This window comes from Taudactylus pleione, unplaced genomic scaffold (genome assembly GCF_031769625.1).
Source record: "Taudactylus pleione unplaced genomic scaffold, aTauple2 ptg000225l, whole genome shotgun sequence".
In the NCBI taxonomy this organism is placed as follows: domain Eukaryota; kingdom Metazoa; phylum Chordata; class Amphibia; order Anura; family Myobatrachidae; genus Taudactylus; species Taudactylus pleione.
The window spans coordinates 1,968,266-1,992,313 of record NW_028284627.1 but is presented as its reverse complement, the minus strand read 5'-3'; the positions used below and the strand labels follow the sequence as shown (position 1 = coordinate 1,992,313).

Genomic DNA, 24,048 nt, shown 5'->3' with positions numbered 1-24,048 from the left:
ATTGAAATGAATAGGTCATTGAATGAGCAGGAAAGTTAAGTGGCCCCAATTCCTTAACCTACCATAGTTAGTATAAAATAAAATGATAACTATTCACCTCCCAGATCTTCCCTGCCACATCCAACCCACCCAATAAAGTCTCTGATTTATCATGGTCATTCCTCAATTTCAGTAGAATACAACCCTGCAGCCATCTAAAAAATAAGTCTGTGTCCCCAAAACGCATCTGTTATAAGGGTATAATACCAACCTGGAATAAAACTATCAATACAAAAACACAGGAGATCTCTTGTGTCTGTGGTATAAGTATATAATAAGAATAATGTTTAGTATAGTAAGTAATATCAGTTTACATTATTGAAGTGCGGTTCAGTTCTCCAGAAATCCGAAACCACCCGAATTTCATGAATCTGGACAGATCCTAGTTGCGGTTTGATCTTCCAGCGGTTTAGAATTTGGACTTCAAATCCGAATTTCAGGTTGTGTATTGCAAAAATTATATGATTTTACCTGTTTTTAAAAACTTTTTATTTATTTATTTTTTTAAATCCCAGATTCAAAACCAAAACACTTGAGGGTGGTTGTTGCAAAACCAAAACACGAAGATGAATCCAGTTCTACCAGTATTTATAAAAATAAATCTGGATTATGTTCATGTTATGGCCTATACCAGTGGTTCCCAAACTGAATCACGGCGCCCTACAGTATCAGCATTGTTTTCATGGCACCCCTAAGTTTAAGTTTACAAAAAAATTTTCTGAATCTCTCAATAGCAAAGTAGTAAAGTGAAGTAAATTGTGCTTACCTGTCAGCCTTGGGTTCAGTTATGTGGAGATGGACAGGTTTGCGCTTCTGTTTGTCCACATATTATTTACATTACATTTTTTTTATTTGGTGTTGGACCACAAACCTGAGGCATACCAGGGTGCCACGGTGCACAGTTTGGGAACCACTTGCCTATACCAAAGACCTGAAAGATGTCCACTTCCACATACTGTACCTCCCAACTGTCCTGCATTCAGCGGGACAGACCCGTTTTTCTGGGACTGTCCCACTCACGGGCCGCAGTGTCCCGCGGTGGGGGGGGAAGTTGCGCACATCATCTATTCACGGTACGGGGGGAAGCCTGGGGGCATCTCGGAGATGCTGGGCACGCCCCCTTGTGATATAAATGGGGGTGTTCCATCAGGCCACGCCACTTTACAATCAGCCCACGCCTCCTTTTCGGACGCACGGAAGTCCTGAATCCTCCTCTACAAATGTTGGGAGGTATGCTTCCATCATTATAATAATAATAATAATAATGATAATAATAAATCCATTAGTTGTGCAGCGTACCAGTCCTATCCATAAAATTACTAAAATGTTACATCACAATTCTAAGAGGTTCTGATGACATCTTGTAATGGGATGTAGTTATAGACCGGAAGACTAAATGCCGCCGGTCTGTATCCCGACAGCAGAAGCCCGACAAGGGACTTAGGGTTAGGTACCCCCCAGGAAGGGTTAGGCTTAGTCTAAATGAAGGGGGGGTTAGGCGCCACTAGGGGGAGGTTAGGGTTTAGGGTGCGGGGTAGGGGGTTTAGGGTTAGGCACTACCCCGGGAGTTTTAAAGTTAGGCACCCCTAAGGGAGAGTTAGGGGGAGAGAAGGGAGGGTTAGGGTACTTACATGCTCCGTTTGGATTCTCCTTTGTCGTGATTCCGACGTCGGCATTTCATCCTGGCGGCTAATAAGCCACTGGAATTTCATTCCCAACCCTTTGTAATAATAAAGGAAAAAAGATCACTTTATGCTGCTCTAATTTAAAAAAAAAAAAAAAAATTTTTCCCCGTTTCCTATAAATGATAACAGCACAGCCAGAGATAAAATTACATGAGCACGCATCAAACACATAACAGTCAAATCAATTATTTCAGTTTTATCATAATCAAAAGGATTTTTCTTCAGTCGTGTAATTTCATTACCCTAAAAACTCTAAATGATAATCTTTGATATTGAGCTCTGCGAGAGCGTACAGAGGAATAAGTAGTCGGAGTGATGAATAGACTCAGTCCAGAATAATAATCTTAAATTAATATAAATTAAGAGGATAAAATAAGAACATGTTTGTGTAGCATAATAATAAGTTGAATTTTTTGCTGTATCAACACTGTAATTTCTCTCTTGATAAGGGTTATGTACACAGATATAAAATGGCACAACAGAGCACGGCTGGTGTAATGGTTAGCACTACATCCTCACATCAGTGAGGTTTTCTTTCTTCAATTCCTATGTCAGCCCTGTGTGGAGTTTGTATATTTGTCCCGTGCTTATGTAGGTTTTCTCCAGGTGCTCTGGTTTCCTCCCACAGTCCAAAAATATACTGGTAGGTTAACTGGCTCTTGGCAAAAAAAAAATAACAGTGTGTATGTGTGTGAGCGTGTGATAGGGACTGCGTCTTCTCTGGCCTTGGTACCTTACTTGCATTGGACATTCTGGGCAACCTACGGGTTATTCAGATGTCTAATGGCCGTGATGGTCACAATGGAAATCCGATATGGCGTCTGCAGACACAGGCAGCAGATCAGAGAAGCCGGAGGTGTGCGTCTCATTACACAAGATGGCACTTTCAGCATGAACATATTTTCTCTGCTCCGCTGCGGCAGAAGACGCAGCACTGACCCAGACTGCACCCATCTCTGAATCAGCCCCTGTGTGCGTTATATAAATAACTAGCGGTAATAATAAAAATAACTTTTTACTATGGAGCCAAATTTTACTTACAGAGCAAAAATAGGTTCACATCGCAAAGTGCCCATCTGACTGATCACTGAGGATTTGTGCCTCCTGCTTCAGTAATCTCATCCATTTGGGTGTGGATTCAAAGATCTACACTATTGAGATAGAAAGTCAAAAGATTGACACCAACTGGTAGACAGGCAATAGGTTGACAGGTACAAAAGATCGACATGGTCAGAAGGTCGACATGAAGATTGATGGGTATAAAAGGTTGGCATGATGAAAAGGTTGACATTGGTGGCTAACCATAAACCTCCCTCCTGGTGGAGTGCCTAACCCTAACTGTCCCTCCTAGTGCCTATCCCTAGCCCTCCGATAAGTGCATAACCCTATCCATCCCTCCTAGTGCCTGTCCCTAACCCTCCGATAAGTGCCTAACCCTAACCGTCCCTCCTAGTGCCTGTCCATAACCCTTTGGTAAGTGCTTAACCCTAACCGTCCCTCCTAGTGCCTATCCCTAGCCCTCCGATAAATGCATAACCCTAACCCTAAAAAACAAACAAAAAAATGTTGCCCATTTTTGTGTTGACCTTTCCAATGTCGACCTTTTGACCATGTTGACCTTTTGTACCTGTCGACCTATTTCTTGTCTACCAGTTGCTGTATACCTAGACACTGTCGACTCTTTTCATTGTCCATCTATTGACCATCCATTCTTGGTGTATGTGTAGTCTGTATTTCAGTGAATTTCCGATCAGACCATAAAACTTCCGCCTTCTATGTGTGCATCCGAAAGCTGCATGTAAAGATTAGTGCATTTTTTTGGCCATATATTATTTAGCAGTGTGTTTCAATTCCATTCATCCAAACATAACTTCCTCCTTTTGAATAAAGGGATTCCATGCCTTGTATGTAGTGTCTTCCCATACCATTACACAGTATGTTTCATGCCAGTATACCAGTATACAGTAATTATACTCTCCACACCAGTATACGGTTGCCCAATGATGAAATACACTGTAATATCTCAACCTTATCACACCAGTGTAGAAAGTGTGTAAATGGATAAATCTTGTGCATTTTTCCATCACCAGAGCTCATTACACAGTGAGTATTCAGTGAGTATAATAAGTGCAGGGTCAATACTGTGCAAACTGTTGGCATGAAGGGATAAAACTGAATCCCACATGGCTGCCGTTACTAAGCCCAGTGGTGCTAATTCAGGTTCGCAAGCAAGATGGCAACATTGCCGATGTGTATGCGCATAAATGTGCAAGTCGGACGCATAAATGGGAATGGACGGCGGTTCGATTCCCGTCAGCGGCAGCCCGACAGGAGCAGAGTGCGACGCAGCGGAAGCCCGACAGCGCTGGAAATCCCGATCGTGGATAGGTAAGTATCCACTAACCTAACCCTCCTAACCCTAACCCTCCTTAGGGGTGCCTAACCCTAACTTCCCCCCCAAGTGCCTAACCCTAATCCCCCCTCTAAGTGCCTAACCCTAACCACCCCCTTCCCCGCTGCCTAAACCTAAGTCCCCCGGGGGGGTGCCTAACCCTCCCTCCCCCTAGCCTAACCCTCCCGGGGGGGTGCCTAACCCTAAGTCCCCCCCGGGAGCTCTAAACCTAACCCTCCCCCCCCCCGCGGCTGTCCGCTCGCGGCGCCCGGCATCACTACGATCGTGATGCCGGGCGCCGGTCTCCCGGCGTCGGGGAAATGCGGGCGTCTACATCTAGACGCCCGGCATTTCACCCATGCCGGGATAAGACAGTCGGGAAGCCGGCTGCCGGTATATAGGCAGTCGGCTTACCGATTGCTTTCCCATAAATGGGCATCTACACCTGTATTCAGAATTGGTGGAATCTATGTTCCTGTCCATCAGCGTGTGAAAATAGCTGTCAGTACCATTAGCAGGCAATTCTCCAGCCCTATCTGAAATCGGTGAGATTCTGCACACACTCACTCCTGAAGGGCCCTCAGATTCAGAACTGGATTCAGGCTTGTGGGGGCACCTGGACAACTAAATTGTGAGGGCCCCTTCCACAGTGCCCCATCCATGTGCCACACGGTGCCCCCTCAATATGCTCAACCGTGCCCCCCCCCCCAGTGCCAGCACCCGAGTACTTCCAACGGCCATCTCCTCTTGTCCTCTTGAATGCTTCCGGCTCTGTGTTCTGCATGTACAGTCACAGTGCATCCAGCACAAAGCAGCTCTCAAGTTCCCTCATCAGCGTCACGGACATGATGTGTCACGTGATGCTGATGAGGGGACTCGAGAGCCTCTCTGCACTGTTGCAGCGCTAACTGCATGCGGAATACAGAACCTCGGCAGCTCCTGTCTGGAAACAGGAGCACTCTGCACTGACCTTGTGTGGGAGCCTCTCTGCAAATAGGGGCCCCAGGGAAACCGTCCCTATTGCCCCCCCTAATCCAGTCCTGATCAGAATACAGTTTACTGTACACCTAAATGCCCAGTTTATGTCCAGTTACTACACCAACTCAGCTAAGCTGGGGGTGCGTATAGCTCTGAATCTCCCATAGTTCCTTAGGTATGGAGCATGCACAAAGTGACTAAAATTGCAGAATCAATCCGCAAAACAGAATTGAATATAACTTTGTATCAGTCCGTTTTTACAGTACACATCAGTGATAGGCTTCAGGGACATTACCCTTAATAAGTTAAAACAATACAGTTAATCACAGAAAGAGACACGAATACCTTGTATGTGTAAATTCAAACAAGCTGGCATTTCAAACAAGTGGTTTCCAAACTCTGTCCTCAAGGCACCCTAACAGTCCAGGTTTAAAGGATATCCATTGTTGAGCACAGATGGTTAAATCAAAAGACTAAGGGCCTGAGCCGGTCGCTATTTGCGGTCGTTCGTTCCAAAAAAAGGGGTGGCTATTCAAATGAACCGTTCGCTCTTTGCGGTCTGTTCACGCCTCTAGGTCTGAACGAGCGAACAAAATTTGGATAAAACAAGAGATGGCTCTTGCAGACGTGGGAAATGTACTAAGCTCTGCAAAATGATAAATTGTAAAGTGATAAAGTACCAGCCACTCAGCTCCTAACTCATGTTACAGACTGTGTTTGAAAAATGACAGTTAGGAGCTGATTGGTTGGTAGGTTATCACTCTCCAATTTATCACTTTCCAGAGCTCAGTACATTTGCCCCATTGTTCCCAATGTTCCCAATGATAGGACACCATTTGCATGTAGGGGCGCCGAGAGGGGGGGCACTGGGTACTAATTACGGGCTTGCTGGAGGGGCCCGGCTTTGCCCCCCCTCCCTCTTACATCACAGCAACCCAGCACACGCTGCTGTGTTCTGGGCTGCACTGGGACACTGCTCGCGGCTAGGGATGGCCATCAACCATCGATGATTCGAAATCATCGATGGTTTATGGCCAATGTCGAATAGTTTTAACATTGATGACAGAGAGCCAATGGTTATTTGCCATTGATGTACGAGTAGCAGCCAATACTTTTTTTTTTTTGGATGGGGTGGAGCTTAGCCCCTCCCCAGACGTCATCAAACCCAATCCCTTTTTGATTGGCCCGCGGCCCGTTTCCAACAGCAGCGGTGGCCATCGAGGGTTGAAAACCATTGATGGTTCACCATAGATGGTTTGTGTACCATCGATGGTAGCCACCTATGGACCCATTGATGGACACCCCTCCTATGACAGTGGGGGGGAGCGATCACACTGATCGCGCCCTCCACTGGCTATGCGCCGGGCACAGCGCCCGCCTCTGCGGCGCTGCAAAAAAATAAATTCTCCCTAAGGGGGCGTGACCACACTGCCACAATTAGGCCACATCCCCCTTCACCCAGGCCCGGCATGCCAGTGCCCCCACTGAGATCCTCACAGCAGTGCTTGCGGTGGGCACCTAAATAATGGGACCAGCCATGGTCATAGTGATCTTTATTGATCTAAAAAAATGAGCCCTGCTGTGTATAGAAAACCCCTTGTCACGTGAGCCAGCATTTGGACACACACAGTGCATGCACAACTCTGGGTGTTTAGTAAGAACAGGCAAGGGTTTCTCTTTGTCTATGCGATGCACACAAGCAAGTGTTTTCCAAGAGAACCCAGTGGCTGTGCTCCTGCCTGTGCCCGTGTTAAGCTTGCTGTGGTTTCAGCTCACTAATGGAGATGGAAGCAGTAAGCTGAAGTCTTTGGGAATACTATTTATTATTATACACCACACAGTCAAAACAGCTAATGCAGTCTGACATATTGGACACACTTGAGGAATCTATCTAAATTGCATATGAATGAATAAAGCACAGGTATCCATGGCAACGGCTTTAAACAAGTCATGTGGCCCTTGTGCTTACAACACTTAAATCCCTGAATGTTCTTGCAAGATCAAATATTTAAGCAAACCATTATATAACTGTGACAATTGGGAATCCAAAGATGGGAAAGAAGTACTGTACTTTACTCCACCGACTGCTTAACACGCAACTACTTAACTATGTGAAACTACATTTTCTGTACATCTTAAAAAGATAATTAGGTTAGTTGAAAAATAAAGTTATACACAGTTTTACATATTTTGGTTGTACATGTTTGTGGTATTTGCAGTTTTTTGCATGGCCCCATATCCCCTAATGCATTGCTTTGGGCCCTTAGCCCTGATTATACACTATATATTATTATTATTTGGGGCCAGATTGAGCAGCGATCGCAATTGAACTATACGCAGATCGAGCGATTGTTAACCATTGCACATGTGTATGCACCCCATTGTGCGTGCGCGGTAATCGCACTGTAATGACACACGCAGCTAGGAATCCATGGCAGAGTGAGTGACAGGCCGTGAGCGTTTGGGGGTGGTGGCGGGGGAGTGGTTGGATACACGCAGGTGTACCTGTCAGTTTAAACGCCGTTGATGGACGTGCATAAATTAGCCACTGTGATTGCTTACGCAGCTTGAGAGCCTTCTACGTGCGACAAGACTTGCAATTTCTGCTACAGGTCAGAGCTGCTGTAATTGTGCATGACGGGCCGATGTGCTTCCATGTTACCGGGACTGCGAGGTATTATGGATGTGAGAAAGCAGCAGTGGGCGTCTCTATGCTGGCTGAGCGGTGTCAGGCATTAGTATATTTTTGCAGCTGCATTGCGTGCGATTACACAGCTGCAATTGCCATCCATACTGCATCAGGCCCTTTGTTTTATCATTTATTTTTATACCGTATGATATATACCGTCACCCATTCATGCAGTGCTGTACAGAGAAAATGTCAATTCTATCAGTCACTGCCCCATTACAGTATAAATTCACAAACATACACACACAAAGTTTGGGAGGAAACCGTCATAAACACGAGGAGAACATATAAAAGCCACACAGATGGGGCATAACTGGTAAGTGAATTAATGGTCTTCAGCATATATGCCTACTCTTCCGCGATGGCCGGAAGTCTCCCCGAAAATCGGGTGGCACTCCCGCCCCCGGAACAGTAGGGAGGATGGTGACGCCATTCACGCTGTATCACGTCCTCGTGGATCCATCCCCTGCTCCACAATGCTGTTAATCTCAGCATTGTGAAAAAGGGGGTGGGACCACAATGATGTGATCACGCGGTCATGTCCCGGCTCCGCCCCAATACTGGATCATCACTGCACCACGCCTCCTTCTGCCACACCACGCCCCCCCACATTAGAAGCCTAGAAACAGGAGGGAGCTGAATGTCGGTAAGTATGGGCTTCAGTGCTGTGAGGAAGTAATGCTAGCCACTGTACCACTGTGTTGCCATATAGTAAGCTGTGATAGATGTTGTTATATTCTAATATCAGAACATGCCAATGATAAGGACACTTTTCCCAGTTCACCAAAGCACACTCATCACAGCACCAGGATCACAACCATGAGGCCATACAACGAATGAAACAAGGTAATGGACACCATGACATGTCCCTGTCTCTTCTTCCATTCTCTCTTGAAGGAAGAGAGTTCCAGGCAGTTGACGATTCTTACAATAACAGAGCCCAGCCTCATAACATATCTGACAATCTCCACCTGCCCTGTATTAATACAAAAAGTGAGTACCAGACAATCAGTGGTTTCCTATGACAAAGCTTGGCACTTCTTAGCAGTCTGCCTGTCGTGTTACGAGAAATAGCGGCTTTGTCGCTATGAAAAATTACAGTTGCTTTGCACTAGGGGTGAGCGGGTTCGGATTTCTGAAATCCGAACCCCCCCGAGCCCCCCCGATCCGAGTCCGATCCGAGTCAGGCTCGACTTTTCCCGCCTGACTCGGATCTGAAATCGAGACAAAACGTCATCTTCCCGCCTTCCGAGTCTCGCGGGTTTTGGATCCTATATAAGGTACACACGTCGGCGCCATTTTCTCACTCGGCTGTGGACAGTGAAGAGGGAGGGTGGGAGTTAGGGCTGTGTAGTGTAGTGTAGTGTAGTGCTGCTGTTGTCCACTACTTCAAAGTCCATAGGGGCTGGCTGTGTTGTGCTGTGCTGCTGTTGTTAATAGGGGCTGTGTCCACTACTTCAAAGTCCATAGGGGCTGGCTGGACTGTGTTGTGCAGTCAGTTCTCCATAGGGGCTGTGTCCACTCCAAAGTCCTGTGCAGTGTCCCAGTCCTAAAGGAGTGCTGTAGTGTTGTCCAGGGGGTGCTCTGTCCATCAGGGGTGCTCCCCCCAAGTGCTAAAAAAATAATATATTTTCTGTGTTTGTGAATTGTGTGCGCAGTAGCCGCACGTGCATCAACAAAGTAGTGCCAAGCGTGCGCCTGTGTCATAAGTAAAGGGCCGGCTGGCTTGACCGTTAAGGGTGCTGTAACCCCCGAAAGTACACTCCAGTCCAAACCAAAAAAAAAATTATTTTCTGTGTTTGTGAATTGTGTGCGCAGTAGCCGCACGTGCATCAACAAAGTAGTGCCAAGCGTGCGCCTGTGTCATAAGTAAAGGGCCGGCTGGCTTGACCGTTAAGGGTGCTGTAACCCCCGAAAGTACACTCCAGTCCAAACCAAAAAAAAAATTATTTTCTGTGTTTGTGAATTGTGTGCGCAGTAGCCGCACGTGCATCAACAAAGTAGTGCCAAGAGTGCGCCTGTGTCATAAGTAAAGGGCCGGCTGGCTTGACCGTTAAAGGGTGCTGTAACCCCCGAAAGTACACTCCAGTCCAAACCAAAAAAAAATTATTTTCTGTGTTTGTGAATTGTGTGCGCAGTAGCCGCACGTGCATCAACAAAGTAGTGCCAAGCGTGCGCCTGTGTCATAAGTAAAGGGCCGGCTGGCTTGACCGTTAAAGGGTGCTGTAACCCCTGAAAGTACACTCCAGTCCAAACCAAAAAAAAATTATTTTCTGTGTTTGTGAATTGTGTGCGCAGTAGCCGCACGTGCATCAACAAAGTAGTGTCAAGCGTGCGCCTGTGTCATAAGTAAAGGGCCGGCTGGCTTGACCGTTAAGGGTGCTGTAACCCCCGAAAGTACACTCCAGTCCAAACCAAAAAAAAAATTATTTTCTGTGTTTGTGAATTGTGTGCGCAGTAGCCGCACATGCATCAACAAAGTAGTGCCAAGAGTGCGCCTGTGTCATAAGTAAAGGGCCGGCTGGCTTGACCGTTAAAGGGTGCTGTAACCCACAAAGTACACTCCAGTCCGAACCAAAAAAAAATTTATTTTCTGTGTTTAGCCGCACGTATATATCAAATCGATATAACATAAATGGAGGACCAAACTTTCTCCGATAAAAATAAAATAGAGAAAGATCAAGAACCACTTCCTCCTAGTGCTGAAGCTGCTGCCACTAGTCATGACATAGACGATAACATGCCATCAACGTCGTCTGCCAAGGCCGATGCCCAATGTCATAGTAGAGGGCACATACAATCCCAAATGGCAAAGTTCAGGAAAATGACCTTGAAAAAGACATTTAAATCAGCTGAAGAGAAACGTAAACTTGCCAATATGCCATTTACGACACGGAGTGGCAAGGAACGGCTAAGGTCGATCCCTAGTATGTTCATGACTAGTGGTTCAGCTTCACATGACGATGGAAGCACTCCTCCCACTAAAAAAATCAAAAGAGTTAAGCTGGCAAAAGCACAGCGAAGAACTGTGCTTTCTAAGAAGATATCACAAATCCCCAAAGAGAGTCCAAGTGTGGTGGTGGTTGCGATGCCTGACCTTCCCAGCACTGGACGGGAAGAGGTGGCTCTTTCCACCATTTGCACGCCCCCTGCAAGTGCTGAAAGGAGCACCCACAGTCCACTTGCTGATATGCAAATTGAAGATGTCACTGTTGAAGTACAACAGGATGAGGATACTGGTGTAGCTGGCGCTGAGGAGGAAGTTGGCGAGGAGGATTCTGATGGTGATGTGGTTTGTTTAAATCAGGCTCCGGGGGAGACAGTTGTTGTCCGTGGGATGAAAAAGCCCATCACGGTCATGCCTGGGCAGAAGACCAAACATTCCATCTCTTTGGTCTGGCAATATTTCTATCCAAATCCGGACAACAACTGTCTTGCCATATGTACCATATGTAAAGGTGAAATAAGTAGGGGTAGGGACGTCAACCACCTAGGAACATCCTCCCTTATACGGCACCTGCAGCGCGTTCATAAAAAGTTACTGTCAAGTTCAGAAACTTTGGCTCAGACCGTAAGCAGTCCAGGGACACCTAAATCCCGTTGTCCTGTTGTATCCAAGCGCCTGCAAACCACACCGTCAACTCCCTCCTCGTCAATTTCCTCCTTAGTCAGGATCGGAAGTAGTCCTGCAGGCCATATCACTGGCATGACTGACTCTCCTATCCAGGATTCCTCCGGAGGATCCTGCATTGCTACGCCTACTGCTGCCGCTGCTGCTGTTGCTGCTGCTGCTGGGAGTCGTTCATCATCCCAGAGAGGAAGTAGGAACACCACTACTTTTACTAAACAATTGACCCTCCAACAGTCCTTAGCGAGGAGGATGAAGTACGACAGCAGTCATCCTGAAGCAAAACGTATAACTGAGGCCTTGACTGCTATGTTGGTGTTAGACGTGCGTCCGGTATCCGCCATTAGTGCAGTGGGATTTAGACAATTGATGGAGGTAGTGTGTCCCCGGTTCCAAATCCCGTCTAGATTCCACTTCACTAGGCAGGCGATACCGAGACTGTACAGAAACGTCAGAAAAAGTGTCCTCAGTGTCCTGAAAAATGCCGTTGTACACAATGTCCACTTAACCACGGACATGTGGACAAGTGGAACAGGGCAGACTAAGGACTATATGACTGTGACAGCCCACTGGGTAGATGTATCACCTTACGCAGCAACAGCAGCAGCGTCACCAGTAGCAGCATCTCAGAAACGCCAGCTCGTTACAAGGCAGGCTACGCTGTGTATCACCGGTTTCAGTAAGAGGCACACCGCCGACAACCTCTTAGAGAAACTGAGGGAAATCATCGCCCAGTGGCTTACCCCACTTATCACAAATCCCCAGGAGAGTCTATCTGACAACGCCACCAATATTGTGCGGGCATTACATCTGGGCAAATTCCAGCACGTCCCATGTTTTGCTCACACAATAAACTTGGTGGTGCAGAATTTTCTGAAAAGCGACAGGGGCGTGCAGGAGACGCTTTGGGTGGCCCGAAAAATTTCTGGCCACTTTCGCCATTCAGCGACTGCGTGCCGAAGACTGGAGCGCCAGCAAACACTCTTGAACCTGCCCCGCCATCACCTGAAGCAAGAGGTTGTGACGCGGTGGAACTCAACCCTCTATATGCTTCAGAGGATGGAGGAGCAGCAAAAGGCCATACAAGCCTATACATCCACCTATGACATAGGCAAAGGAGGGGGTATGCACCTGACTCAAGCGCAGTGGAGAATGATTTCCGTGTTGTGCAAGGTTCTTCAGCCCTTCGAACTTGCCACACGTGAAGTCAGTTCAGACACTGCCAGCTTGAGTCAGGTCATTCCCCTCATCAGGCTTTTGCAGAAGCAGCTGGAGAAAGTGAAGGAGGAGCTAAGACGGAGCGATTCCGCTCGGCATGTGGGACTTGTGGATGAAGCCCTTCATTCGCTTTGCCAGGATTCCAGGGTGGTCAATCTGTTGAAATCAGACCACTACATTTTGGCCACCGTGCTCGATCCTAGGTTTAAAGCCTATGTGGTGTCTCTCTTTCCGGCCGACACAAGCCTGCAGAGGTGCAAAGACCTGCTGGTGAACACACTGTCAGCTGAAGCGGAACGTGACACGTCAACGGCTCCTTCTTCATTTTCTCCCGCAACTGGGGCTGCCAGGAAAAAACTTAGGTATCCTAAGCAACCCGCTGGCGGTGATGCAGGGCAGGCAGGACCAAGTTTGGACATCTGGTCCGGACTGAAGGACCTGGCAACAATTTCTGACATGTCTACTGTCACTGCATATGATACTGTCACCATTGACAGAATGGTGGAGGATTACATCGGTGACAGCATCCAAGTAGGCATGTCAGACAGTCCATACCTGTACTGGCAGGAAAAAGAGGCAATTTGGAGGCCCCTGTACAAACTGGCTCTATTTTACCTGAGTTGCCCCCCCTCCAGTGTGTACTCCGAAAGAGTGTTTAGTGCAGCCGGGAACCTTGTCAGCGAAAGGCGTAGGAGGTTGCTTCCACAGAATGTGGAGAAGATGATGTTCATCAAAATGAATTATCAGCTCTTCCAGGGAGACCAGCCTCCAGAAGGTACAGAGGGACCTGTGGTGGTGGATTCAAGTGGGGACGAGTTAATACTTTGTGAGGATGAGGATGTACACACTGAAGAGGGTGAGGAATCGGTGGATGAGGAGGATGAGGATGACATCTTGCCTCCGTAGAGCCAGTTTGTGCAGGGACACATTAATTGCCAGCTTGTTTTGTGGGGGCCCAAACGAACCAATCATTTCAGCCACAGTTGTGTGGCAGACCCTGGCGCTGAAATGATTGATTTGTTAAAGTGTGCATGTCCTGTTTATACAACATAAGGGTGGGTGGGAGGGCCCAAGGACAATTCCATCTTGCACCTCTTTTTTTCTTTGCATTATGTACAGTTTGGGGCCTAGTTTTTCTAACTGCCATCCTGCCTGCCACTGCAGTGTCACTCCTAGATGGGTCACGTGTTTGTGCCGCCCACTCGTGTCGCTTAGCATAGTCATCCAGCTACCTCGGTGCAACCTTTTGGACATAAAAACACTATTGTGAGGTGTGAGGTGTTCAGAATAGACTGGAAATGAGTGGAAATTAAGGTTATTGAGGTTAATAATAGCATAGGAGCAGAAAAACCTACAAATTCTGTGATTTTAGCTGTTTTTATGCTTTTTTTCAAAAAAATACAGATCCAAAACACAAAACCCAGAACCCAAAACACGGAAGGGTGGTTTTGGCAAAACCAATCCAGATCCAAAACACGAAGAAAGATCCAGATCCAAAACCAAAACACAAAACACGAAAAGTGGCCGGTGCACACCCCTACTTTGCACTCGCTGACATTGATAGAGAGCAGGATAAGCTGTCATATGCAACTTGAGAGATGATCGACGGGGCTTGGGAAGTCATTAGCAGGGCAAACTTTAGCAGTCAGTGCCAAGTTTTGAAACTCATCCATGCCTTTATATATCTGTAAGACATTTCTCATACACAATACTGTGCAAAAGTTATAGGCAGGTGTGGAAAAAATGCTGCAAAGTAAGAATGCTTTCAAATATAGAAGTGTTAATACAGTAGTTTATTTTTAGCAATTAACAAAATGCAAAGTGAATGAATAGAGGAGAAATCTACATCAAATCTATATTTGGTGTGACCACCCATTGCCTTCAAAACAGCATCAATTCTTCTAGGTGAAAAGTTAATTCAGGTCCAAGAGTGGTAGAAAGTTATGTGATGTATTTATTCTTCCTCCTGTGCATTTCTGCAATATGGGCCGGATTCAATTAAGCGCGATTTCTACAAAGTACATGCGTTAACTCCCAATCGCTTATTTCTGCTCGCATCTTATGGTACGAGCAGAAATCAGCTACCCGAAAATGCTATTTGAATCCAGCTCTATGTGGGCCTGTAAAACGGTTGGTCATAACACTTACACAGTGGCCGTCCGGATACCTAGAATGTGTGCCAGATGCCATTTGAAAAACATGTACAGTATGTGACAGTTCCTGCATATTGACAGAAGAAATTTGGGACTATCCTAAATTACAAATATGTGACAAATGCAGCATACAAATTTAAGAAGATGTGTTTACTAGTACAATAATAATAATTAAAAATTAGCCAAACGTATAGTTTCTACAAAACTAAGGGGTATATTTATTAAATTGCGGGTTTATAGAAGTGGAGGTGTTGCCCATAGCATACCTTCCAACATTACCCTCTCCAGGAGGGACACAATTCTCTGGTCCTGGACTTCCCTGGTAATTTATGATTGGTGGAAGCTCCAGAGGCGGGGCTGCAGCATGGAATCGATATGGAATCCCGGCTGCCGCATGGCCGGCAGTTCGATTCCCGGCAGCGGCAGCCCAGCAGAGCCCGGCAGCGGAAGCCCTACAGCGCTGGAAATCCTGATCGTCCCTAAGGTAAGTATAAACTAACCTAACCTAACCCCCTAACCCTCCTTAGGGGTGCCTAACCCTAACCTCCCCCCCAAGTGCCTAACCCTAACCCCCCCTTTCCCCGCTGCCTAAACCTAAGTCCCCTGGGGGTGTGCCTAACCCTAACCTCCCCCCCCCGGGGCTGCCTAACCCTAACCCCCCTTCCCCTAGCCTAACCCTAACCCTCCCGGGGGGGTGCCTAACCCTAAGTCCCCCCCAGGTGCCCTAAACCTAACCCTCCCCCCCGCGGCTGTCCACTCGCGGCGCCCGGCATCCCTTCGATCGGGATGCTGGGCGCCGGTCTCCCGGCGTCGGGTAAATGACAGGTGTCTAGATATAGATGCCGGTCATTTATCCCACGCCAGGATAAAGCAGCCGGGAAGCCGGCTGTCGGTATTAAGGCAGCCGGTTTCCCAACTGCACACTTGCAGCACAGTCCAATATTCAAATAGGGGAGTCACACCAACTGCCAGTGAGTCCCAGCCAGTGATGTTTGGCAGTGTGTGAAATGACAGTTGGTGTGGCTCCCCTATTTGAATTTTGAACTGTCCTACAACCCCTACTCTTACCAGGGAAGTCCAGGACCAGAGCATTGTGTCCCTCCTGGAGAGGGTCATGTTGGGAGGTATGCCATAGCAACCAATCAGATTCTAGCTATTATCTTCTAGAAGGTGCTAGATCAGGGGCGTTTATAGAGAGGAAGCGGCCCGTGTGCAGTCTCCGCCACGGGTCCCCTCCTCTCAGTCCGTTGGCCGGCAGCGCACCGAGTGGTGCACGGCCGGTGCCGCAATTATAGACTCTGGGCACTAGAGTGTGCCCAGAGTCTATGGCGCATGTGCAGGTCACCGGAAAAATGCCCACGGCGACCATTTTCCCTATACTGCATATGCGCAAACAACGGGAAAGTGGCCACCGTGGCCATTTTACAGCTGTTTTTTTACAGCGCAGACACCGGCCCAGAGGCGGGGCTGCAGCATGGAATCGATATGGAATCCCGGCTGCCGCATGGCCGGCAGTTCGATTCCCGGCAGCGGCAGCCCAGCAGAGCCCGGCAGCGGAAGCCCTACAGCGCTGGAAATCCTGATCGTCCCTAAGGTAAGTATAAACTAACCTAACCCCCTAACCCTCCTTAGGGGTGCCTAACCCTAACCTCCCCCCCAAGTGCCTAACCCTAACCTCCCCCCCAAGTGCCTAACCCTAACCCCCCCTTTCCCCGCTGCCTAAACCTAAGTCCCAGCCAGTGATGTTTGGCAGCGTGTGAAATGACAGTTGGTGTGGCTCCCCTATTTGAATTTTGAACTGTCCTACAACCCCTACTCTTACCAGGGAAGTCCAGGACCACAGCATTGTGTCCCTCCTGGAGAGGGTCATGTTGGGAGGTATGCCATAGCAACCAATCAGATTCTAGCTATTATCTTCTAGAAGGTGCTAGATCAGGGGCGTTTATAGAGAGGAAGCGGCCCGTGTGCAGTCTCCGCCACGGGTCCCCTCCTCTCAGTCCGTTGGCCGGCAGCGCACCGAGTGGTGCACGGCCGGTGCCGCAATTATAGACTCTGGGCACTAGAGTGTGCCCAGAGTCTATGGCGCATGTGCAGGTCACCGGAAAAATGCCCACGGCGACCATTTTCCCTATACTGCATATGCGCAAACAACGGGAAAGTGGCCACCGTGGCCATTTTACAGCTGTTTTTTTACAGCGCAGACACCGGCCCAGAGGCGGGGCTGCAGCATGGAATCGATATGGAATCCCGGCTGCCGCATGGCCGGCAGTTCGATTCCCGGCAGCGGCAGCCCAGCAGACACCGGCCCCGACGTGAGACTCCATAGAAGTAAGTATAATATTGGTGCAGGGTGGACCTAGGGGCCCGTGTGCCCCGCATACCCTGCACCCATTATAATGCGCCCCTGTGCTAGATAAATAAGTAGAACTGATTGACTGATTGGTTGCTACGGGCAACACCTCCACTTCTAGAAACCCATACTTTAGTAAATATACCCCTAAGAGTGATTTGTTACCAGTGAAATAATATGCAATGTTTGAGACAGAATTGACAACCTCATAAGTTTATTGTCAGTCCTTTAAAAATTAAGTACATGTGCACCTCAGACCCCTCCTGACACTACTAATATAAACAGCGTTACCCCCAATAATTTAAGATTGGGTGTGGTTTTGCACTTCCATTTTCTTGTAGATGCTACCTATAGTTCCAGTTCTAATCAAACCCTCATATAATAATCAGTAAAAATTGTACCAATTAGTAAATATTAGTAAAATAAAAATTGCAATACAGAACAGCAATGTAATTTAAAATCTACATTTTAAATAAAAAAATATATAAAATGTATCCAGAAAACAAATGCATTGTTAAAATGACTTTTATAAACTTTTTTTTTTTTTTTTTTACCTAATAACAGATCTAGGGAACATATCGTTGAATATAAAGCTATTAGCACAATAGCATAAAACAGTACTTTGAACTTTCTTTAACGAGTACCGTTATATAACTCCATCCAGTATTGTAAATGTCATTTTGGTTGGTATTCACTATGATAAGATTAAATAAACAGTTGATTTTATCTTCTGCGCAGTGGGAGGGGCATAGACAGGAGGGACATGAGCTACATGGGAAGGAGCATCGACAAAACAAAAGCTCGTTTGAATTAGGCAAACGGTTACTGGAGATATTCCAGGATGGTTGGAGCCTTTGCAGGATCTGGGTAAGGCTGCACAGAAGTTAAGTAATGTTCATGTTTACATCGTTATAAAGTATTATATTTTTATTGAAGCTACAAAGGACTTTATTTCACAAAATATATTAGTTTGTACTTGCCAAACGCAAACTTGGCAAAAGTTCGTAATACAGTAGTTGCCAGCTGATTAAAAAAACAGAAAAGAAAATTGTAAATGTATGTATCCTGCTTAATAAAACAATCGGGTGTCTGTTTTATAACATGTTTTTCTGTTGCCATAGAGGACAGCTTGCTAGGTTTAAGGGTTGCTATGTAAAGATTATATTCGTGTAAACTTCAAATTCATGTTTGATATAAGTTAAATGCACCGTTGAGCTGTATGTTGAGTTTTCCAACATGTAATAAGTTATTAGTCTCTGGCAAGTTTAAAAGTCGTAAGAAATCCTCTAGTTCAGTGCAGAGCCTGCAGCCTCTTCTGTAAGTCACATTTCATGGATATAATTATTAATTAGTGTTCATTTTTGTCCCTCTGTTAATACCCAGCCTTGTTTTTATTACAGTTTTGTACTGGTGCTATATAAGTATAAATAATAATGAAGATAATAATAATATATCCTCATAATCATCAACTCTCTTACATAGGTGAGAATTATAATAACCAATGGAGTATGACTGTGGTATATTTACAATGTCAACATTCTGTCAATAAGCCTAAAGCTAATCCTAACCCTAATGGTAACCCAACCCTAATTCTAACTCTAACCATAATACCAACCCTACTGGAAATGGGAACATTAGGACAGCGCTGACATACCAATGCCAACATTTGTAGATAATAACATTATTGATGTCAACATAATCAATGTTGAAATTCTGGTCCTCGACATTGTGGATATCGACATCGGGAACGGTGACCTCCTGGCTGCATACTTTCAGTATAAGTTGGAAGTTGTCCTCTGTTCTACAAAAATCAAATGTAAATGTTAATTAGTGGGAAGAGGTTCCTAAAATTGGTTACCGTATTTGGTTGTAAAATGTATTATCTAAAGAGGATGAGGAAGTAAAATAAACAATTATTGTGCTACATAGTCAGCAACTTATATTCTCCTAGAGCCATACGCATATTTGTAATGGGTGAAGAGCCCCCCCGCACTGCACACCCTGCACCCAGAGTATACTTGCCTATTGTGCCAGCAAGCAGGTCCCTCCTCCTCTGTAGCACCATCTTCCCAGTGACATCTTTGGGAAGATAAGGCAGCGCATTGAAAGCAAAGGCTCTGGCACTGTACTAGATTGATCTCTTGTGCGTATGCGCCATCTTCCCAAAGATGTCACTGGGAAGATGGAGCCATGGAGGAGGAACTTGCTTGCCAGCACGCCGCGCAAAGAAAGATGCAGGGCTTGGCTTGGGGGGGTTCCTGCTGCTCGGGTGTTAATATGCCCCTGCCTATAGTCATCCTGTCAATCTTATTGAGAGGGATAGCACTCCCACAATGCCACAGCTTTGGGTTTGACCTTGGATGAGGGGCAACGTGCAGGGCTGGTTCTAGACTTTGCGAAGCTCAGGATGAAAGTTTCCTTTGGTGCTCTGAGCTCAGGGGGCGTGGCCTGATTGGGGACGAGGCCATTAATGCAAAAAAAATAAAAAGAGATATAATGAAAATACTCATGACCCCACGTGCTGCACAGGGGAGGGGGACACCGTTAGCCGGGGGGATGCCGTTTGCTATTGGGGGGCACTGTTTGCCTAATTCTTACATTGTGAAGGCAGATGGGTCCCTCCTCCTTGTTACTGCTCCTCCGTCCTCTCTCTCCAGCGGCCGCTCACAGAATTCCATACGTGAAAACGTCACGCCCAGTGGGAGGACGGCTGCAGTTTGTAAACATGACGGCGGGCAAGAGCAGGTGGGCGCTGTCATATTAGATGGGGCTGGTGAGGTGACTGTGGCCGTGCCTTCAGGCCCCAGCGCCCCATGCGAGAGCCCTGCTTGCCCGCCCCTAGAACCACCACAAGCAATGTGACCATAAGGGATGAAGTGTGGTATCATTGGGAATAAAGCCTTTTTTGGGGAAATTGGTCATTGAAAGCTGGCAAAAAAGGTGGTAGGCGGAACATCCTGAGCTTGCTCATACCTGGCATAGGTGAATGGAATACAAATATGTCTAGTATATATACCATCCTGTACTAGTTACAGTTAAGCAAATACATTCACAATATTTGAGCTTACAAGTCCCTTTAATGGAAAGATGTCATAAGTAACTTAACAATAAAATATGACAATTTGTAAAGAGTATAAGACGCTCCATTTGAAAAATCTCTTCCTGTTGTAGAGGTCAGGGTGTCTCTGACGATCACTGAATGACATATTTTCTCTAATGTTCCAGTACAGAGCTGTTTTTATTAAATCCTACCATTTAAAGTCATTCTATGTTTGCTTTGGGTCAGCCATTACCTAATGTCAGAACTGTCAATGATGGAACATGTTCTAAGAATTCTTTTTTTTTCCCCTGTTCTATTTTTAGGCTTCACTGAAGCATTTTCCTAGAGTTAAATATATTTTCACATGTCACATGGAGCACTGCCAAATTATAGTAATCCATTTTAAAGACTACAGTCGAGAAAATAAGTTAAACTTAATTACCTTTGAAAAGTGTGCCATTTCCTCTGCTGTCACTGGTGCCCATTTGTATAGTTAAATTTTTATTTAAAGTGAATTCTGATAACGGGTAAAAATCTGGGCCAGTGACTGCAGCTTCTAATTGCAGAGTTAATGGATGTATAAATGGTCCAACAGTGTCAAAATCTCTAATATAGGCTCACCTCTCCCCGGTGCCAACGTTTCCTCAGTGTTATCACTGGGAGGCAGGTTAGATTTATTTATTTTTTTAAATATGCATTACCACAAGCAATATTATATTTCTGACCTGGGGGGCATTAGGAGATGTAGGAGGGTCCAAGCTCCTGTAATCACACACATCAGATATATATGTATTGGCTGGGCTGTGAAATCTACTCAAAAGCAAATCTGTTTCTAATAAAAAAGCATTTTGGCTGGGCTCACCCGGAAAGGGGAACTACCGTGAGACTTCCTAGAAATGGAGACCATGAAGACACTTTAAAGCTTGCACAGTGTCCTAAGACAACAAGAGACCATTTGATATGCCGTAGTCTCTGAATTTAATTTCAGCCTTAACAGAATAGCATACTTCCTAACAATAGAGGTCGGGATTTGGGACAGAAGGCGTAGCCATGTCATGGAGGGGGTGTGGACACACTTCTAGAGGCATGCCTAACGGTGTAAAGCATTAGACTGCCCCTTGTCTAGTGTCTGTCCCCCTCCTGTAACCTTTTAAATGCTTGATGCTCCAGTGACAGGTGCATGGCACCCGTTCACTGCTGTTCTGTTATGCAGTACAGCAATGGGCGTTCATACCTCCCTAACTGCCCCGTGATCGGGAAAATTCATTCCTGATCATGACAGAGGGACAGAGCCCTCAAAGAAATTTGGACGCTTGGGAGATATGGAATAGTCTTAATTCTAGCCCTTAGAAATCACTAAAATTAAACTGAGGGCCTGATTCAGACCCGCTCGCGAGCGCTCGCAAATGGGTCGATGGTGCCCAAGTGCGCATGCGCACGAGGGAGCCGGCTCCGTCGAGCGCATGCGCGAGACCCGAATAACGACGGCCAAGCCGTTGTTATGGGTCTCGCACTAAAGGGGGCGTGCTGTCGATGGTGATTGACAGAACGCCCCCTTTGGTGGGCGTGGCTGCCCAGAAGGAGGGGTTCCCATGGGAACGCCTACGCTGTGGGTCCGGCCCCACTGACATCACTAGTGATGTCAGTGGGAGTGCTTTTGGCTCTGATAGAGCCAAAAGCACTCCTGGGCTTGCGGCAGCGAGACCCTACCGCAGGGTCTCGTCGCAAGCCTGATGGTCGCGATGGTCATGACCATCGCGACCATCATCCGCTGTGGGTGGTCACCCACAGCTATGCGAGCGGCCAGGAGACCGCTCCAAAATGAAGGAGGGACGGCCCTGATTCAGAGCGAGCGCTCTGTCAGAGCGTCCGGCTCTGAATCAGGGCCTGTCTTCTGCGTAAATCTTCCAACCAATCAAAGCCTACCTGCGGACATAGCTGACAATCGGAAATTGTCCTTATTCCATAAGCATACTTGCCATTAGGGTTGTAGGTAGATCTAGAAACTCTATTTATTGTGATATATAAATAAAATACTCCACTTCAATCTGCAGTGTACCAATCCCAATTCACCCTGTCCATTCCCTAGAAAAAAAATCTACACTCTCTGTAGGAGCAGCAGGCAGGACAATACAGACAGGTGAAAGCTAAAGAGGGTTCCTGAAAGTTAAAACTGTTATTTATTCTCAGCACATTAAACCGGTACAGCTGACTTTATAGGTATATTTTTTTAAAGATATAATTTTTGTTAAGTTTGCACTTAAGGCTGATTCTGAGTTGGGAGCAAATGGAAAAGATCAAAGGTCTATTTACTAAGCAGTGTTAGGAGACAGAGTGAAAAGTGATAGGGTGCCAGCCAATCAACTCCTAACTGCCATCTCACAGGCTGTGTTTGAAAAATGACAGTTGGGAGCTGATTGGCTGGCACCTTATCACTTTTCACTCTGTCTCCTAACACTGCTTAGTAAATAGACCCCCAAATAACTTTGCACCTGGACAAACCATGTTACAAATACAATACAAGGGGTACAAATACTTTTTTTTTGCATGCAGGGTAAACACTGGCTGCTTTTACATGTAGCCCATAAATGCAGGGAAGCTTTATTTTTGCACTGCAATTTAGGTTTGAGTTGAGCATGCCCCTCTCACATCTAAATATCTCCTCCTCTGTACTTGCTCCTCTGTGCGTAATACTCCCGGTAGTGACGGCTGAGAGCTACAGTATAGCATTAAATAAGTTTGGAATCTTCCCATGGAATTATTGCTAACATAGCGATGGTAACTGAGATCTTACAGTTTGCACTTCATAATTGTCTTCAGATGCAGCTTCAGTCACAGAACGATCAACACGTTCATCATTATCACATCACGCTGCTGTAGAAGTACAATTAATATTTTCATTTTCAGTTTTGGAACCGCCCGGTAGTTTGTCAGGCCTTGCCTGGTGCCTCTCCATATGCTGGAACATGGCTGGCATTCCGAGTTCCATTCTCTGGCATCCTCATCTGACTTTCTGGGCACAAGCTATACATTTCAGCATTGCCATGTTATCGTGTCATGTTGTATTTTTGTAAACCTGTCACTTCCTACTTGTGTTGTTGCTGACTGTTTACATAATGTGTGTTCTTATATTCCTTGTATTTGGAACGTTCCTGAGGCCTGTTTGTGAGGTTGTAGGTGATGGGGAACGAGCAGACATGGCATTGTTTAGTATTTCATTATTGTGGAGGTAGCATGGGGGTATACATCTGTACTCTCCCGGAAGTCGCTGGAGGCTCCCAATTTTTAGGGTAACCCCATACTTGCCTACCCTCCCGATATGGTCTGGAGCCTCCCAAAAATCGCAGCCCGCCTGTACCCCCCGTTTGCGTGCGCTCCCCCCCAGCCGGCATCACCACTTGCGTTGTGAAGCGTGGGCGGGGCCGCGGTGACACGATGATGTTGCCACGCCCCTGTTCCGCCCCCAAAATGGGTCACGCCCCCTCCCCCCCCCCCCCCCCCCCACTGCAGTGCCGAGCTTCCTAGTGAAGTGGGCAGGATGGAGAGATTTTACGGGGAATTTTTGGTTCTGCGAGTAGGGGGCAGGGCTAAAATGATACAAATTGCATCATTTAGCCCCGCCCCCTGCTTGCGAACCAGCAAATCACAGCCTTTTTCCGGTGGTGGGACGGGGCCTAATGATGTATACAGTCCGGCCCCACCCCCTGATGATGTCACATCATCTACTCTCTGGGCTGCTCCCAGGGAGGAGATAGGAATGGTGGCAAGTACAGTCCAGGACACTCCTTAATTTCACACCCATGGGCTCCTGGAGGAGGATCTCTACTCTCTGCATACTGGGCCTGATTCACTTGCGATCGCAACTGCGATTACGCA

At 46.6% G+C, this 24,048-nt stretch overlaps 1 protein-coding gene across 4 annotated transcripts in view; it reads left to right on the top strand.

Moving 5' to 3' along the window:
- Positions 1 to 24,048, top strand: part of LOC148517204 (potassium voltage-gated channel subfamily A member 1-like) — a 192,791-nt gene that overhangs the window by 68,702 nt on the left and 100,041 nt on the right. The window contains exon 2 of one of the 4 annotated variants that reach the window (XR_015879305.1): positions 17,871 to 17,999. The exons of the other annotated variants lie outside the window; for them this stretch is intronic. The gene's annotated coding sequence lies outside the window, so the exon portion shown is untranslated. The remainder of the gene's footprint in view (positions 1 to 17,870; positions 18,000 to 24,048) is intronic. 4 annotated transcript variants of the gene reach the window in all.